The sequence below is a fragment of the Chiloscyllium plagiosum genome, chromosome 6 (assembly GCF_004010195.1).
Source record: "Chiloscyllium plagiosum isolate BGI_BamShark_2017 chromosome 6, ASM401019v2, whole genome shotgun sequence".
Classification (NCBI taxonomy): domain Eukaryota; kingdom Metazoa; phylum Chordata; class Chondrichthyes; order Orectolobiformes; family Hemiscylliidae; genus Chiloscyllium; species Chiloscyllium plagiosum.
Genome location: NC_057715.1, coordinates 18,473,372 through 18,492,478, shown reverse-complemented (window position 1 = coordinate 18,492,478; position 19,107 = coordinate 18,473,372). Strand labels below are relative to the sequence as shown.

Sequence of the window (19,107 nt, the reverse complement as noted above, 5' to 3'; positions counted from 1 at the left end):
TTTAAATCAGAATGGATGAACATCTACTTTGAAATAGGTGAACATTTACTTATTTTCGGTACACAACTCCTCCAGCAATCAGGAAAAAAATAGTAAAACTCATAAAGGAAGGAGCATTTATAGGGCGGGACAGTGAAAAAGAGCAATTTTCTACGAGAAATTGCAGATTTAGAGTGTGCACGTACAAAATCAACAATTTCATCCACTGGTAAAGAAACAAAATTCAAACTTTTATTAGAATTTCAGGAAGAAATGGTAACTTACAGGCTTTGGTTAAGATTGCACCATAGCCTAGGCCTTGTTACCATGGTGACGGCTCCGACAGCAACCCCGCCCTTTTCCCCTCCGACCTTCGGGGCAGATCAACTCCTCCCCGGCGCAGAAAGGGGAGGAAGAAGATACATCAGCTTTCAAAATAAAGGGACTAACGCCAAACCGAAGCATTCAGTAAGCATCAAGTGTAGAAAGTAATATTACTATAAGTTAAAATGTGGGAATATTGGAGCGGATTTGTGTTACAGCCCGTTCTCTCCCTCTCACAGAGTGTTGGGATACCCTTTCCCCCAAACCGAGAGTTGGTCTGATCCGCAGAGCTGTCAATCACTCCCGGCGGGAGCCGTTTAGCTGCAGTTGGGCGTCTGACGGCGGCGCCTCCGCATATATTTTATGAGTTCATGTTGTTGCTTTAATGTTTACCGTCTAAAACAGTATTTTTCTTTTAAAAAATCCCTTTCCCGATGCTACTTTAACTCCAATACATATATTAAAAAATGTTAGCGAATTTGTCTTTTGTCTCAGTTTAGAGCATAGATTAGTTTTTTTCCTTGAGTTTCTAGGATTGGGAAGACGTTTTCTCTTTTTCTTTTAAAAAGTACTAAATATCCATTTATCCACTGGAGAATTTATCTGTGGGAGCGATGTTGCGGTAAGTTGAGCTCTTGATGTCCCCGCCTCCACCTTGACATTGACTGTAATTTAGTTTTACTTCGTGTCTTTCTAATTCTAATTTATGGTTCACGTTTTATAAATAAATATATAAGGTCTCGTTTTGCGTTTTCCAGTACTGTTATGAAGTCTAATAGCTAGGCCTTAATCTCCTCCAGGGCAATTCCACTTCAGAGCGAAAACTAATTTAGATTTCCATAGATTAAACAGTTAAAAAGATAAGAGAAGTTCCATTTTCCAAACCTGTGGTGAAGTTCAGTAAACTGCCTGTTTAATTTTGAAGTTTCTTCATTTAATGAATCAGTAATGGTAACTTAAGCAAGTTTGCCAACTGTTCATAGTCACCAATTTGTTACAGTGTGGTTGTCAAGTAGCTTAAGGGGCATGAACTATTACTCTCCATACAAACTCGGGAAAACTGATGGTCACTTTGCAGGTAGAACTGTAGAGAGAAATTGTTGTAAGTTGATGACCTATCATCAGACTACTAACCCAACTGGATTATCCAACCCAGAAATGAAATTTAAATATAAAGGGAAACTTTTCAAATTAGGGTCAGAAAACTTCAATGTATTTGGAGCATGGAGTTAAAAAGAATTTTGCAAGATCCAACATGCAAAATTACCAAGACCAAAAGAGGAGATTGATCAGAACAGGATGAAGTTAGAAAATTGTTTTGTTCTGTTTTTAAAGGACCAGTGCTTAATCTTGCATGAAATTGATCATGATTCAAATGCTCCTCTTAAAGATAATGAAAGGCAGCATGTTTTAAGCTCCTTTTCGAAAATGCTTCACTTTTCGATAAAGAGGATGGTATAGTTAATTTAGCTGTAGTTTAAAGTTGTTCAGTTCTCCCAGAGGGTGCAGTAGAGGCATGCTGATGGGATTTCACTGGTGGTCTTTTGTGTCGCTGAAAGTCTAGTCTCAGGAGTGTTGTGATAACAGCTAGAATTTTTTTTGTCAAACACTTGATGCTGCAGCTTAAAATGATTGAAGTGGTGCAGCTGATCTGATATTGGATCTCTTTATCAATGTGTCCTTTTGAGAGAAGTGGCTGCCAAGATACAGGAAGTGTTTGACATATTCCCAATATTTATGGGTAAGGGGGCATTTGGCTGATGTAGGTTAATATAAATGTTGGTTTGTGAACATTCAAGGACAGACTGAGTTTATTGAATGTAGTTTATTGGCTTCAGATCTGGTGCAGTGTGTGCAACAACTCTGTGGTCATCTGCAAACTGTAGATCATGTATGTCTATGTCAGAAAGTGAGGTCCACAAGCATTCAGCAAAAATCCTGTAATACTAAATTCTATAGACAGATTCTGTGTCAGGAGGGCAAGAAAGTAGTTTCCCTTGCCAGGTCTTGTTTTAGCAATTTTCAAACCGCAATATTGAAGGGGTAGTAAGGAAAAAGATTGAAAGAGTCTGACTTTCTCCTTGAAGCATGGCAGCTTTTATGTTAGTGACTGGGATTGTTCAAAATGGTGGCAACTACTCCATCAAGCTGCATCATGCATTTTAGTGCTCATATCAGAATGTTGGGATAGATAAGAAAAGAAATTAAATCCTATACTTAGACTCCCACTGCCCCATGAGACACATTTCCTCAGATCTGTGGGTTGAGAATTAGACTTTTCAGACATAAGAACGTGTGCCAGTCATTTGCAAGCCTGACTCTAGAGTTGATTTTGATTTATTGTAGTCATCTGTACTTAAGTACAGTGAAAAATCGTCATTTATATAAATGACTTGGATGTGAGCATAAGAGGTATAGTTAGTATGTTTGCAGATGACACCAAATTTGGAGGTGTCATGGACAGTAAAGAAGGTTACCTTGGATTACAACAGGATCTTGATCAGATGGGCTAATGGGCTGAGGAGTGGCAGATCGAGTTTCAGTCAGATAAATGTGAGGTGCCGCATTTTGGGAAAGCAAATCTTAGCAGGACTTATACACTTAATGGTAAGGTCCTAGGGAGTGTTGCTGAACAAAGAGACCTTGGAGTGCAGGTTCACAGCTCCTCAAAAGTAGAGTGGCAGGTAGATAGGATAGTGAAGAAGGCGTTTGGTATGCTTTCCTTTATTGGTCAGAGTATTGAGGACTGGAGTTGAGAGGTCATGTTGCAGCTGTTCAGAACATTGGTTAGGGCACTTTTGGAATATTGCGTGCAATTCTGGTCTCCTTCCTATCGGAAGGATGTTGTGAAACTTGAAAGGGTTCAGAAAAGATTTACAAGGATATTGCCAATCGAAGGCTGAGGGGTGACCTCATAGAAGTTTATAAAATCATGAGGGGCATGGATAGGATAAATAGACAGTGATTTCCCTGGAGTGGGGGAGTCCAGAACTCGAGGGCATAGGTTTAGGGTAAGAGGGGAAAGATATAAGAGACCTAAGGAGCAACTTTTTCACACAGAGGGTGGTACGTCTATGGAATGAGCTGCCAGAGGGTGTGGTGGAGGCTGGTACAATTGCAACATTTAAAAGACATCTGGATGGGTACATAAATAGGAAAGGTTTGGAGGGATATGGGATAGGTGCTGGCAGGTGGGACTGGGTTGGGATATCTGGTCGACATAGATGAGTTGGACCAAAGGGTCTGTTTCCGTGCTGTACATCTCCATGACACTCAAAGCTTTGTTTTACAAGCATTACGGGCAGATCATTAGCAAATAAGGACATAGAGATCATCGAGTGCTTAGGCAGAGCGATGCATACGTGATGTCATCTGCTGTCCCCCCATTACAGGATTACAAGCTTAAGATGTTGACGTGTTCTCTTGGGGTTGCAAGAAATTTGTGGAAGAGCAGGAAACTTCTTAGTTGCTATAAGGATCTTTATAGGCTATTTTTTTCATTATTATTTTTGTGTGGAGCAAATTGATTTATTTTCTAGCGGAGGTCACTTTTTATCTGAAATTTTGCAATAGCATTACTATAAATCTTAGATGCATGATAGTGATCAAATTTTAGTTTCAAGGCTCACAGCAAACTTTTTTAAGCCTATCCTTGTTCAGGGGCACTTTAATCTTCAATCCATAATGCAGTAACTATGATAGAACTATGACAATTTATTTTTAAAATGCTGCTTGGAATTAATCTTAAAATTTTTTTGTTATCCAATCTTGGAATATTAAAATCTCTGATTTTTTTTAGATATTTTACTATTTGGAATGTTGAAATAATAAAGAAAAATTAGCTTTAATTCAGTTCACTATATTGAAGGAAAATACATAGTCATATGGACTAATCACTGGTGAGGTTTTAAAATCCACTCAATAAATTTAATTCTGCTGTGCATGTATTGAGGTGGCATCTTGGAGGTTAGTTGAAATTTGAGTATCTGTGGTCTGTTTAAAATGAGGATTTACATCATTGACTAATCTAAATTGATAGAGCAGTTATGTTAATACATAGCCCATTATTAATGCTGTTTTACAAAGTTTTTAAAAATTCACCAGTTTGTAGTAATCTTAATGAATTTACTCAGACTTTAGACATGCAGAGTAAGATATCACAGCATACTTCTCTAATTCTTTGTAAAGACCTTGAGGGACAAACGTTTTTAAAATACTTGATAAGAAAAATTTATTACTATGGACTGTGTATAGATATCATGATCCAAGGAATGCTTCATAGTCAATAATCCAAAGCTTGCCTTCAGTTGGATGCAAAAGATCCCATCGCATTTTTTTTAAAATAAAGAATAGAGCATCCTCCTCGTGACATGGCCAGTGTTTGTCCCTTGGCCATGCTGTCAAAGCAAGTGAACTGGTTATTCTTCTTCTTGCTCCAGGCATTAGCATTGTGGTCACCATTTTGAAATGTCATTGGTATTCAGTACAAAAAGTGGGTATGTCATAACGTGCAGTACAGCTCTCATCTCATCTACTTACTCCCAAGTTATAAGGTACTGGTAAGTAAAATATATGTTCATGGGGCGAGCAATTGAACCTACCAGTCAGAATACTACTCCAAGACCCTCAGATAAATAATTTTATGAATGGAATGTAAAGTGAGTAGATAAATGATTATACTGTTTTGTCCTAACCCGTAACTTTCTCTCTGCTGCCAAAACATTTCTTCAAACGTGAATTACTTAGTGATACAATTTGTTTATTCCTTTGTCATAGTTATTACAGATCATTGCAGAAGATGAAACTACTAAAATTACCTGTCACATAATCACATTTTCAAAAAATGTGGGATGCTTTAAATATTTAAAAAATGAATTGTCTGTGTTTTCATTTTAACTTATTTCTAATCAACCTGTAAGGCCATAACTCATTCCTATGAATTGAATCAGAGCTAGGGAAACTGTTCTACAAAATCCCTTGTGCTTTTATTTTCATAATTTCTAATTGTCCTGTTGAGAGATATTACATCTCTGGAGCAGGTGGGACTTGAACCCAGGCCTCCTAGCCCAAAAGTAGGGACACTATCACTGCACTACACGAGCCCCTGTATTTTCATTTTAAATATTTTCCAATCAACCTGTTCAGACTTGTTATTACATACCTCTGGAGCAGGTGCAATTTGAAACCAAGCCCCTTGGCCCAAAGGTAGGGACCCTAATCACTGTCCCAAAAGAGCTCCTGTGTTTTTATTTTAAGATGAGCTATTTCTGCAGTTAATTATCAATGGAGCTAAGCCGCAGCTGTCCTGGATTTGTTTGTTTCACAAGAATCATGTGCACACTAACATGAACTAGCCATATTTTTTAATCTGCTGTAATTCTTAGTACAGTTGTTTCAATTTTTGTCTTGATGCTTCATGTAAATGGCAGACATGAAAACCTGCCAATGGCCTACTGAATTTGTTGCACAAAGTTATGCCTTTTTTTTTCGCCTCCAGTCTCTGAAGATCAAGGATAACTTCCTTTCACTCTGGTTTCATGGGTTCTAAGATGACTGACGAGCCCAGTGCACAATCTGCAATCTCTTTCACATGTATAGATGAGGTGATTGGAGGTTTGTCTGCATTCTTCAACATCTGTACTTTGCCTCTGGTTGCACCTGGCAAAGTTTCTTGATGTGATTAGTGACTTCTCAAATTATCTTTCTCCTTTGTTTGATCATGTGCCAGGGATTCCCATGAGTTGGTGGAGATGTTTGATCTCTACAGGGATGCTTTAAAGACATCTCTGAAGTCTTTCTGCCCTCCTGTTGGGAGTCTCATTCTGCACCTAAGTTCTGAGTAGAACAATGGCTTCATATTTCAGGTGTATGAATGACATGTCTTGCCCATTGGAGCAGAATTTGTATGATAAGTGCCTCAATATCTAGTGTATTATGATAAATTCTCCCTACCTGCCTGGAACTATGTAATCTCCTGGAAATGTGAGAAAAAGGCCAGTTTTAAAAAATACCTAAACCAACTGGAGAAAGGAAATGTGGAAAATCTTCCTCAGATCTCTGTAGACGTTAGAAACTAGTCCAAGAGAAAGCACAGGAGATGTTGCAGGTTATCTCTTTTCTGAACAAGGTGATCTCTATAACTGAATCAGCACTGACTGCACAAGCTGGCAACCTGCTCCATAAGTGCAATAGTCTCTGGGCAAAGGTAAAGCATCTACACCAACGTATCTCTTGTTACATAAATCATATATTTAACTGCTGGTTTTCCCCCTCCAATCTATTGAGTTAAAATAATTGGACCACCAAAACAGTCTAGTTAATTAATTGTTTTATAAGCATCACTCAAATTACCCCCTGAACTTGTGCCTTTGTAAAGCAGTACAAACCCAGCTGTCAGGCTGTTTGAGCAACAATAGTGCTTTATAATAGGACTTTAAAATGTGGCCCTCCTCTGCATCCTTACCAGTGCCTCAATAACCCCACCATGCAAGGAGACAAATACTTTACATTGTATTCTAACTGAGGCTTTGTTTTATAGTGAATCTTCATACAACTTAAAATTCTATTTGTTTTTAAACCATATCTTTATGGTGTTGGCCATGACCTTTCAACAGTGATGTAGCTGTCATGTCCAAATGCAACAAATTCTGGACAATATCCAGGCTTGAGCTGACAAGTGGCAAGTAGCATTCATGCTTGTTTTTAAACCATATCTTTATGGTGTTGGCCATGACCTTTCAACAGTGATGTGCTGGGATATTATATACTTGAAGTCAATCTGCACTACAAATCTTCTCAAAAATCGCTAATACCCAGATCTCTTTATCACTGCTGATTTTATGTTCTATGTAGATATTTATTGTTCACAAGAAGTTCAATTGAGGACTGTTTTTTAAGTTAAACATAGCTTGTCAAATATCTGCCCATTCTTCCAATACATTTTGCAGAAACTCAACACCCTATGCTGTTTTAATACCCTTTGTCAAATCTTGGATTAATTAAATTTGTAGATCATTCTCCTAAATCAGTAGAGATTTGTTAATAACAAAGATCCATGCACCTGTCCTTGCAGAGCACTATTGCTTATCTGTCTCCAAACAGATCCAAATCCAGTGAGTACAACTTTGTCTAGACAGCAGCAAATTCTCAAAATATTGCAGCAGATTATCTGATTCCACAGGATTCAATCTTGTCAAGAAACCTCTTGCAAAATACTTGGACAAAAGCTTTTTTGAAATGTCAGGTTAGAAATGGCTGCAAGGCTATCATTGTCCATTTTCCTGTTGGCATCCTCAAAAAGCTGATGGAGTTCTTAACCTGTTTTGGAAGTTGTATTAGTTGCCTAAATGGGGTATACAGGGTGTGTTTAATGATCCCTTTGAAGATCTTGCTTATTACTGAAATGTAGCTTGTTGCTTGGTTTCCACATAATCACCCTTTTAAAAACAGGTTTTTAAATTGTATGTGATATTTATAGGATGTGCAGTATGGTTGAAGTGCAGCTTTTAATTATCTCCGATATTTTGCTGGTTTAAGATGATGTGCTCCTTTTCTTGAAATTTCAGAAATGCAGAGTGTAAATTTAAAATTACACCATTTATCCAGAAACATGGTCTGAAAAAAGTTTTGCAACAGATTAGAGCCAAGTCTTTTATCTGCTGCCTTAGTAGAAAGAATGGTTTACAATGAAGGAAGGTGGGACATAAGTAAGCTGATTTAACAAATCTCATTAAAGTTTATTGCTTTGCTGACTCTAACATTGGGAAGTGACTTATTCCATGGGAACATGTCCTCCCAGTGTTATGTAGCGATGCCTAAAACTTAATAAAACTGCCACTTTAGTATTAAACAGCAATTGAATAAAATCAGCCACGTATCAACTAAGCAGCACAGCCATACAACCGGATTTATTTCTACTCCGTCCCAGATCAGCACAAAATTTCCTTTGGAAGGCTAAAACTGTGATGTGTAGCTATTTTGGTGTCCTGACTCTGAAATCAACATTTGCCATTTATTTGAATAATGGATTATGTGATGTAAACCATTATTTCAAAATGTTTTTGGGTCAGCCCAACCTTGAAATAAAACTGAATCTTCAAGCCTCAGAAAACCAAAACATAAACTTTGTTTTCTGCGTAAACTGCATCTTGTTTGAAACAATATAAAAGACATGGAGCACTCTCATATTTGTTGATCCACTGTGGCAGAACAGGCAAGCTAGAGCAGCCGGAAGCTGGATCCAGGAGCTGGAAGAACCAAATGTACGGTTGCTGCAGCTGTTTCTGTTTCTTAGCTAACATTGGAACCAAGGCATCATAATCATCAGGGACCGATATGAGGAGATTCTGCAGACATGTGCCTTTTTGGTGAGATTGTTGCCCAGGAACTATAGTTGTGTGCTGCCCCTAGCCAGCAAGCAGGCTAAATAGTGGAAAATGAGATAAAAAGATTTTGTGAGGAAGAACATTTTGAAAGACTTTGGGACTAACATAGATGCCATAACTGCAGGACTATCCAGGAATTCTGAGATGTTCATCGATGTATCAGCTTCTTAAAATGTGAGTTTGTAACTTCTACTGAATACAATTTGACTGTTAATTTCTGTGTCTTTGCTCATTTTTGGTTTGCACAAGAGTTTTGAAAATTTACATCTTGTTAATTATTTTCTTCCAATGGGATTGTTTGGGATGTTTGGTTCTTTCATCTTATTGGTCTCATGGGAATCATAACAGTTAAGTCACATTCTTCAAGTGTATCAAGTGGAATAACAATTTGGAGAGATGATTCACTGAAAGTACCTCACAGTTGGTTTTTAGATTCAACTGATGTAGCTTTTGTTAATCACTGACCAGTTTGCAATGAATCACATTGTGTAAATACAATGGTATGCAGTCATGGTGAATATTTACACAAACTCTGAAAGCTACCCTCCCATTAAACATTGACTAGCAGAATATCCTTACTTAATGCTGAACAAATATACCTTAACTTTTGAGTAATAATAGTGAGATAAGTTTCTATGATTCTGTTTCAGTCAGATTTTGTTTTGAGAATATATATCCTAATCAACAGACTGTGTGTTTATACTTTGATTAGCAACAGAGCCAACTTGGTTAATAACCTAGTAAGTATGTCATTATTGATTAAACCAAAATACTGCAGATGCTGGAAACCTGAAGCACAAACAATGCTAGAGGTACTCAGCAGGTCTGGTAGTATCTGTGGAGGGAGAACAAGAGTCATCACTTCAAATCTGTTAGGATTCTTCTTCAGTCTCTTCTATCTCTATGTTGCTAATTGAAACTTGTATGCTGCTAGTTGAGTTTGGGTAGTGATTCATGAAAGTGGTAACAAAACAAACCAGCACTGAAAACGAGATGTTGTCTCTGTACATTATCAGAACTATCATTTTTACTGATTCTTTCATCAGATGTAGGTGCTGGCTAGGCCAGAATTTTGGCGCCCGTCCTGATTGCACAAGAGAAGATGTTCATATTCCACCTTCTTGAACTGCTGTAGTCTGTGTGGTGTAACTGCACAGACGCAACTGTCAGAAGAATAGCTGTAATGAGCCATGGTTCTGCTAAACCATAGAATTGAAGATAACATTCATAATCTTGTCCTTCAGCTGAATTAATCCTTTCTCTATCCCCTGAATTCTACTTAATATTTTACCAGAATGACTCAATAGATTTTCTTACTGAAGTTTATATTCACAGAAATATCTAGTTTTACTTAACTTTTTATTTCTTTTTACATTGCATACTGTAAGTTAAAACTTTTTTAAAAGCTCGACCTGTGTTTGAAGTTGGAGGAACTGTGACAGTAAATTCAAAACAAATCTTTGGAAAACTGTTTGTGAGCAAATGATAAATCTGTGGAGTTTACTCCAAAGGGATAGATGCTTGATTCATTTAGTTGGATGTTAAGTTTATTTCATACACTATATCAAAAATATTATTTTGAGTAACTTGAGGCATGACAGATGACAAGTTTAATATGCATGGAAAGAGCAAATGACTTGGGACGTGGTGACTGCTAAAGCATGTCACTGCTGGGACATTTCTTTGTCTGTTGTCTAGGGTCTGTTGCAGACTAATTGGTAATGATTGATTGCATGATCAGTCAATAACTCCATAATCATTGTATGGTGCAGCTACCAGGGTGGCGGAAGGGAAAGTCGATTTTTCATCCTCTCTCATTTCCTATTTCCAGTGTTTTTTATGGGTTTACCTGGATGTTTTCATATTTCACCATTCTGAACTTAAGTGCAATGTTCTATTTTAAAACTGGTACTTTCCCAGCAACATGTGACACGCGTAAACTTTCTGTGACATGGTCCCTAATCTGAACTTTACTTAACTAGCAGAACATCTATCCCATGTGTATTCCAACTCTCTTGAGATAAAAGCAAAAATTCAATTAACACTTTAAAATTATTTTTCAAAACTTTACTAAGGATTGAAGTACCTACAATTTACCAGGAATTTGCAGATACTTGTACTGCGGCTAATGCGATTGTACTTTTCTCTCTAACTAAAAATATCAAAGTTTTGATATACTTGCAGGGTACCATTATTGTTCATTGAGTTAGTATGTGAGATCAGACACTGGAATTAAGTTCTGGTCTGATAACTTGCCATGGCATCAAATTGCCCAACAGCTCTTTGATCTTGAGTTTGAATTTTAGCTTTTTCTGTTGATGTTTTGTTAAGTACTGACTTAACTATTCCAGCACTTTCCTATTCACTTGCTTCCTGCTGTTGTAAATCTGAGGTCATCCAAAACTCTGCTTAAGCCTTTTGATGCACCATGTCCTGTTTAATCATCGTCCCTATGCTCACTGACCTACATTGACTCCCCGTCTTGATTTTAAAGTTCTATTCCTTGTTTTCACATCCCCCTTTGGCCTTGTCCCTTCCATCTCAGTAACATCTCCAACCCCACAACCTTCCAGGATAACAGCACTCATCCAATTCAGCCTTTTACACAACCCTGATTTTAATTGTGCTATCATTCATGGCCATGCTTTTAGCTGCTGTGACCTCAGTTCTAGAATTCCTTGTTTAGAGCCCTCTACCTCTCTAAATCTCTTTCCTTCTTTAAGATGCTTGTAAAAACTCAACCCCTTGGCAAATGTTTTGCTTATCTAGTCTTACTTTGTGTAGCCAGCCCTTTTGCATGAGAGGTTCTACCTAAATGTATGTAGTCGTTGCATATAGCTGGTGGTAACATGAGGCTTGGCTTTTGATATTGACCAGCTGGGTGGTTTGAAAGATTTGATGACTTCCTCACCAGGCATGGATATTTTAGTGAAAGACTTTGGTTTCAATTAAAATAATCTCTTGATAAGTAGAGAACTCAGCGAGTTAGAAAATTAGACTTATTGCTAACTGACAATAATGTTGGGAGGGAAAGGTCAGTTTCAGATGCCCCTACATTTAATGACTTTAAAGTGCTAACAAATAAGATATTGAACTTGGACATACATTCTTGTTCTTTAAGCTCTACTTTATTGCCCTTAGTGCTTATATAAGAAAGCACTTGAGTATCTATGTTCATCTAATTCTGACCTCTTGGCATCCTGAATTTCTTTATAGGTGGTTACAATTCCAACTGCCTGAGCTCTGGAATTTCCCCTTAAATGTCTCCATTTCTTTCCTCTTTAAGTTACTCATTAAACATATCTCTTTAAAACAAGATTTTTGTCATCTGCTCAATTGTCTCCATGTGTAATTTCCTATCACTTTTGTTTTACAATATTACTATTATATTCATTATGCCAAAGGCACTATATGAACACAAGTTATCAATGGAAAATCTAAACTGAAACAGCAAAGACATTGGTGAGTAAAATGATACTCCTTGTATTCGCTGTCATGCTGCATTTACAATGCACCCAGAGAACTGGAGATATATGAAACTGTTCAGTTGATAATAGACCTTCTTTGGCGTTATTTAGTGATGCCGGTGTTGGACTGGGGTGTACAAAGTTAAAAATCACACAACACCAGGTTCTAGTCCAACAGGTTTAATTGGAAGCACTAGCTTTTGGAGTGCTGCTCCTTCATCAGGTGGTTGTGGAGTACACAGTTGTAGTTTACCTAAGAATGTAACTTTTTAAAAAATGTTTTACGATTTGAGCCAGGTGCTGGCAGATGGGACTAGATTGGGTTGGGATATCTGGTCGGCATGGCGTTGGACTGAAGGGTCTGTTTCCATGCTGTACATCTCTATGACTCTGACATATGAAAGAAGTGAAACGGATGAGAGACTTAACAAAAATCAAGGTATTTTTCAATGTACAATTTCAGTTACATCACACTGTAAACTTTTGCTATAAATTCTGTGTCTTACAATCTTATACTCCACAACCACAACCACAATCCAAAAATGTGCAGGTTAGGTGAATTGAACATGCTAAATTGTCCCTAGTGTTAGGTGAAGCGGTAAGTGTAGGAGTACGGGTCTGGGTGGTATACGCTTCGGCGGGTCGGTGTGGACTTGTTGGGCCAAAGGGCCTGTTTCCACACTGTAAGTAATCTAATCTAATCTAACCACCTGATGAAGGAGCAATGTTCCGAAAGCTAGTGACTCCAAATTAACGTTTTGAACTATAAGCTGGTGTTGTGTGATTTTTAACATCTTTGACAATGCCCCAGATAAATCAGAATTGATTCCCAGAATGTTCACTACAAGTATTGTTTTGTCACTGTACTTGCACTTCTTTTCTCACTCTCTCGTCTTTTTTGCTTTGGTCCATTCCTTTTCTATCTCTTTAGTTTCCCCTTTTTGATTCTGATTTATAACTTGGTTTCTATCTGCAGCCTTTCCTTCCTTTTCTTCTCTTATGCATTCTGTCCAGCTTTGAGGGAGAGCAAGGGATATTGAAGAATATTGATAAACGTTTTGTTGAGGACTCATTGCATTTTATGGTGGGTGCTGATTGAAAAGAAGGCACTCACCTGGGTTCCAGACCAATGGGTTGGAAATGTGTTTTCAACCCTCTAGCCCAAGTTGACAAGGTATAAGATGTAAGGCACAAAGAATGGAGATGGAATGAAATTCTCTCCCCTTCTCTTTCGCTTTCCACAAACACACGCATGTCGACGCACACAAAAAAATGAGCAGCAAGTTCCATAAAACAGGAATATGATAATGAACAGATCTGCTTATGAATTGTTGATTAAGAAATAAATATGGCCTGGACATCAGCACAACACCCCCCCAAATGACCGTGGGGTATTTTGCATATGCTGGAGAGGCTATAGAAAATTTTGGGTTTTTTTCCTCTATTTCTTCTAAAGTTTTTTTTCCTTTCAGAGATGGTGACATTTCTTTAAAGGCAGTTATGAATTATGTTTCCATTGCTCTTTCTGAAAGCCATATGTGCTATAAACTTCTGTGTACAAAATCTTATTCTTTTCAACCTTAATGATCTTAATTGTACTATAATTTTATTTACCTGTACAAATAGCTTTTTCCTAATTTTGTTACTTCATAATTGAAGTTTTATTGGATCTTCTCTTAACTTGCTTTCTCTGAGGAGGTTTTCTCTACACTCTAGAATGAGTTTTCTTATTTATCATTTCTACAAAATAGTGTTGTCAAATGAATGGCTTCAGAGATTGATGAAGTTATACAGCACCATCTGGTGATGTAACTCGGAGCTCTTACAAACTGGTAGGAATATTAATGTTTAAAGTTTCCATTAGACCACCCCGAATGATGCATTTGGAAGTGTTGAAATTTTAACATAGGTATTTCTATTGGAAATGCTTACATTACAAGTTGTGATGAAGTTGGTAAACTATATAGCATTTTTACTTTGAATAAGATTGTATGCCTTCCGATGTTTAGAGGTCTGCATCCTAGCTTGCTTACAGAAGGATTTTCAAAATGGGTATTAGAAGGAACTGTATCATTCAGTTAGTCTTTAGGAAGATTTTCTATATACAAGACTTTGAGTATAATTTGTAGAAAATTAATTTGAAAAAACATCAAAAAACAATAAGTATCTTATTGAAAGTTTTTTGGTACTGAGCAACTTTTTATTAAAGTTCTGTATTGCTTTACCTAAACATGTTGGAAAATTTTAGAAATGTACTCTTTTCAACTATAATAGGTACTAACATTGATAACTGCTGTTTTGATTCTGATGGGATTGGTTGCACAGGAAACCTCAGTAGCATAATAACTGCAATAATCTAATGAGAGCAGACTTTATGTAGTAAACTTGGAGGTTTGTTTGTTTTTGTCAGTCAGTTTAGTAAATTTCTCTTTCTTCTTGAAAATTCATTGTTTTGTTTTATCTCTTGATGTAAAAAGAAGTTGAAGTGGACAGGTTAAAATCATTCTGAAAAGACAGGAGGAGGTATACTTAGCTGTTCTTCTATTGAGTACTACCTATATTAATGCTGTTGAATTCACCGGCCAGCTAACAACATCCCTGAAGTAAACTTAGACAAGAAGTAATATACTTTTGATGCTAGAAACCTGAAGTATAAAGGGGAAATGCTGGAAATACAAACATACAAGTGAGCATATAAATTAGGAGAAGGCACAGAAGCAGATCATTTAACCCCTTGAACCTGCTCCTCCATTCAATGAAATCTTGTTTATAATCCAATGGGTTTATTTGAAAGTACAAGCTTTCGGAGCACTGCTCCTTTGTCATGTACCTCGTGGGCAGGATCATTGGACATACAATTTATAGTAAAAGATCAAAGTGTTATACAACTGATGCTATGTATTTACATTTTTGTTCAAAAAGCACATTATCTATAGACAGTCAGTCTGTGACATTTTATAAATTCCTACTTTGGAAATAGAACCAGTCTGACTCAAAGTTGGGATACTGACAGACTCTAACCTTGCACCTTTAATGTATTGGCTGAGTTGAGATGTTGCCTTTTTTTAATACTGACAAAACCTGAAGTTATCCTGGAACTGTTGATTTGAAAGAAGTTCTGGAATTTAGATATTAATCATTCAAAACTTGCATCCCCATTCTAAGTGATTAAAGACTTAAAAGCAATCTACCTATGTTTAATGTATTGCATCAATTGTATGATACTTTGATGTTTCACAATAAATTGTGCCCTATGACCTGCCCAAGAGCTACCTGACAAAGGTGCAGTACTCCGAAACTTGTACTTCCAATAACCCTGTTTGACTATAACCTGGTGATGTGATTTTTAACTTTATCTACCTCAGTCTGACAGTGGCACCTCCACATGGCCGATCTGTTTGTGTTTTAAATTCCACATTCCTACCGAACATCCACTTTACAATATTTAATGACACCACCCCCATTGCCTTCTGAAGTAACACAATGAGCTGAGAGAGGAAAAAAAAGACCTTCCTTCTTTGCATGAGGGATGTAATTTTTAAAAACAGTTCTGTCTAGTTCTGGACTGACCCACAAGAGGATGCCTCCTTTTCATGTTAACTTTGTCAAGACCATTCGTGGTCTTGTACATTTCATCAAGCCACCCGTCACTCTCCAAAACTCCAATGGAAACAAGCCAGGCCTTTCTAGCCTTTTATCAGAAGACAACCAACTTGCTACAGGTGTCAGTCCAGTAAGCCACCTCTGAAATGCTTCCGACATGTGGTCTTCCTAATGCATTGTATAACTAAAGTATAACATTCTTGCTTTTATATTCAAAACCTCTCATAATAATAAAAGGTTAGCATTTCATCAGCCTTAATCACTTGCTGTGTTTGCATACTAGTCTTTTGTGACTCATGCAGTAGAAAACCTAGATCCGTCTGCACCACAGTTATGCAGTCATTCTTCATTTAAGTAATACACTGCTTTATTTATTCTTGCTGCCACAGAGAACAACTTTGCATTTCTCACATTATATTCCATCTGCCAGATTTTTTCCAACTTGCTTAACCTTTTCTATGTCAGTCTGTGTCCTCTTTACACCATTTTCCCACATAATTTGATGTGATCTGCATTTTTAGCCACAGTGCCTTCGCTCCCCTCATCTAAGTCATTTGACATAAATTGTAAGACAATGAAGCCTCAGACAGATCCCTGCAGTACTCCACTTCTCACATCCTCCAATCATGGATAGGATGAATAGCCAAAGTCTTTTCCCCAGGGTAGGGGAGTCTAAAACTAGATGGCGTGGGTTTAAGGTGAGAGGGGAAAGATTTTAAGGAACCTAAAGAGCATCTTTTTTCATGTAGAAAGAGCTGCCAGAGGAAATGGTGGATGCTGGTACAATTGCAACATTTACAAGTCATCTGGCTGCGTATAATAAATAGGAATGGTTTAGAGGGGTATGGGCCAAATGTTGGCAAGTGGGACTAGATTAATTTAGGAATTCTAGTTGGCATGGACAGTTTGGGTTGAAGGGTCTGTTTCTATGCTGTATGGCTCCTTGACTTGATAAAAAGACTATGCGTACTCCGGGTGCCTCAATCTTCTAATCATGCTAGTATGTTACCCTTACACCATGTGCTTCTAATTTGTACATTAACCTTTTATGGGGTACCTTGTCAAATGCCTTCTGAAAATCCAAGAACAGTGAGTGTCCCTTTATCCACAGTGCATGTAACTCCTTCAAAGAATTCCAGCAAGTTTGCTAAAAACAATTTCCCTTTCACGAAATCATGCTGATTCTTCCCAATTACTTTGGGCTTTTCCGTGTCCAGACATAACTTCCTCAATAGTTGATTCTAACACCTTTTCCATGACCGATATAAAACCATCTAGCCTGTAACTTCAGGTTTCCTCCTTCCCTCTTTGTGCTGAGGAGTTTTATATGCTCCTTTCCAATCTGATGGAACTGTTACGGAGTCTATCAAATTTTGGAAACATAATGCCAATGATCTCATTAGGTACTATTTTAATGCCACTGAATATAGCCTCATTGCGCAATACCAAGTCTAGTTTAACCTGTTTTGTTGGTTCCAATGTATGCTGCTTTAAGAATCTATCTCAAAAGCATTCTGTCAACTCCTCATTCTGCCTACCAGTGCTAGTCTGATTTTCCCAGTTTCTAATGCTCAGTAGACCAAGCAGTGTCAAACTGAATTTGCTGTTAGCCTTGAATGTTTGTTTTGGGTTGGGAGGGGTAGTACGTATGTATCTCAAGAGTTCAGTTTCGGGTTGTCATTGGCTCGTGCTTGACCTCTGCAACTGGAAGTTCAACTGCAGCACAAATTTCTTGCAGTATGAATGCATCTTTTGTGTAGTGCCTTCCCCAGTTGTCACAGTTATGTTGCTGGTGAACAAGACAGCCTTTCAGAATAATAATGGTGATAACTGTTTTTAGTTCTGTTTGGTTTTATGTGAGAATGTTGACAGCTTTTGATACCTAGAATCTAAAAATGGTTCTTGATTGCTGTTAGCTTTCCAAAACCTTTTTAGGGCTTCTGGCTATGTGAGATCCGTATGTGTGGAGCCAACAATGCTAACATGGCATTACGTAACCTCAAGGCACCTTTTCGTCTGAGCTGATTTAGATGTTTTGAGCACTGAACTGTATTGTTGATACAGTTTGCTTCCTTCCTATCATCTGCCCCATTTTAAAAGCAACTATTACAAAAAATTATAATTTTAGGTAAGATATGCAGGTAATGCAAAGATGATTTTGTAGTATGGCTTGTTGTGCTTTTTCCGTTTTGTAAAATATACTTCCTCTCTCAAGATTCATGATTGAAGCAGGCAATTTGTAATGTTACCCTATAAGCAGAACAATATAGTTTTTCTTTACTATTTCAGCTGTTTGTTTTCTTTTATTTAGCATAATACTGATTGGTTTTGCACAAATCAAATCATAAAGTGACTCCTGCGCAACCTTGGTTCTAACAAAGTCTAACAGCAGCATTTTTGGTCAGATATGATGAAAAGTATAAATTCTCATTTGAGTCAACATCTCATGTTATATTAATCATTGCAAGTTATTTTCTGACTTTTCAACACAAAGCTGCTTGCTACATCAGATTAAATTAGTGTGCTTATTCTTACTGCTTCTTAGCATATAATGAAAAGCATGCCATTTGTCTTAATGGTGAGTTTAACTCAGTCAAGATGGCAAAAGAATATTCATCACAGTACCACTAGCGGAGAATACTTAATGTAGTAATGTGGAATAAATTTGCAGATAAAAGAAAAATGAAATCTTGGGAGTGTATATTCTCCAAGTAAAAACCCGTTGTCCCCCACCCCCAGTGCATGGAAAAAGTTAAAAGTCTTTATTGTCCTGTTTTTTAAAAAAAGAATGTTATATGTCCTGCGGTGATGATACTTGTTACTTTGGATCTCTTTCTCTAAATGATCATTGCAGTGATTTTACTGTAGGAGAAAACCGGTTTGAAATGGAATTTAATTTGATGTAATAGGATTCAAAATTGGAGGTATGTTGATTCTGCAAATCATCCAAAAGGGTGAACATGATTTGCCTGGCTAGCTGCATTTATTTCCTCAAGATTAGGCATTCTCATGTTTGCCACATACCAGTTTAAAGAAGCATTAAATTTAACTCCACTTATTGTTTATGGAGCAACCCTACTTTGCAATTAGGTGGTGCCAATTATGTCCCCCCCCCCCCCCCCCATCCTTTCTTTCCCATTTAATAATATCCTTCAAATGAGTGTATAAACCATTGGAATTTAAATCTTTAGAGCTTACTAACATCTTTGCCTTCAATGTTCAGTGCCAGCTCTGAATTTCTGTGTTTGAGCCTGATTGTTGCCCAATAACATTGACATGAGCAGACAAAAAAAGACAGGATGCCCCACCCTTGGCAGTGATTTAATCATTTTCAGGATCTGTTCTAGCAA

At 37.4% G+C, this 19,107-nt stretch overlaps 1 protein-coding gene across 6 annotated transcripts in view; it reads left to right on the top strand.

The window, feature by feature from the left end:
• The first annotated feature begins 613 nt into the window (after nt 1-613).
• The window catches only part of mbnl2 (muscleblind-like splicing regulator 2), a 129,802-nt gene continuing 111,308 nt past the window's right edge, over nt 614-19,107 (top strand). For 2 of the 6 annotated variants that reach the window (XM_043691341.1, XM_043691338.1), the window contains exon 1: nt 614-925. The gene's annotated coding sequence lies outside the window, so the exon portion shown is untranslated. The remainder of the gene's footprint in view (nt 926-19,107) is intronic. The other 4 variants (XM_043691334.1, XM_043691337.1, XM_043691339.1 and 1 more) reach the window with 2 other exon arrangements.